This window comes from Rhinopithecus roxellana, chromosome 2, assembly GCF_007565055.1.
Source record: "Rhinopithecus roxellana isolate Shanxi Qingling chromosome 2, ASM756505v1, whole genome shotgun sequence".
In the NCBI taxonomy this organism is placed as follows: domain Eukaryota; kingdom Metazoa; phylum Chordata; class Mammalia; order Primates; family Cercopithecidae; genus Rhinopithecus; species Rhinopithecus roxellana.
Window position 1 is genome coordinate 23,689,785 of NC_044550.1, and position 843 is coordinate 23,690,627.

At 38.4% G+C, this 843-nt stretch overlaps 1 non-coding gene across 1 annotated transcript; it reads left to right on the top strand.

The window, feature by feature from the left end:
* Nucleotides 1-437: 437 nt before the first annotated feature.
* On the top strand, nt 438-544 carry LOC115895934. Its single transcript, XR_004055988.1, has one exon. It is a non-coding gene; the product is annotated as a U6 spliceosomal RNA (small nuclear RNA).
* The last annotated feature ends 299 nt before the right edge of the window (nt 545-843 follow it).

The following is an 843-nucleotide window of genomic DNA, read 5'->3' on the forward strand; positions in this document are numbered from 1 at the left end:
AAGCCTCTTATACTAGACTTGTGAGTACAAGTTAGCCAAGTTGTGAGTACAAAGGAAACATTCTTAAAGGAAATTAAAAGTGCTACTTCGGTGAACACAGGAATGATGAAGTGAAACAACCTTATTGCTGATATTAAGAAAGTTTGCTTAGTGTGGGTACATCAAACTAGCCACAACATTCCCTTAAACTAAAGTTGAATCCAGAGTGAGACCCTAACTTTCTTCAATTCTATGAAGGCTGAGAGGGGTGAGGAAGCTACAGAAGAAAAGTTGGAAACTAGCAGAGGTTGGTTCTTGGGATTTACAGAAAGAAGCCATCTTCACAACATAAAACAGCAAGATGAGGCAGCAAGAGCTGATGTAGAAGACGTAGCACATTATCCAGAAGATCCAGCTAAGATTATTGATGAAAGTAGCTACATTAAACAACAGATTTTGTGTTGGATTCAGCAGCACACATACTGAAACTGGAATGATACAGAAAAAATTAGCATAGCCCCTGCTAAGTGATGTCATGCAAATTCATGAAGTATTTCATATTTTTAGCTATAAAGATACTAGAGGCAAGCCTAGGAAAGACTCTTCTAGACATTGGTCTGGGTAGAAAATTCATGACCAGGATCTCAAAAGCAAAACAACATAAACCAAGATAGTCAGATGGTACTTGATTAAACTAAGAAGCTTCTGCACAGCAAAAGAACCAATCAACAGAGTGAACAGACAGCCTGCAGAAAGGGAGAGAATGTTTGTAAACTATGCATCTGACAGGGAACTAGTGTCCAGAATTTACAAGGAACTCAAACAACTCAACAACAAACAGATAACCCCATTAAAGAGTGGCCA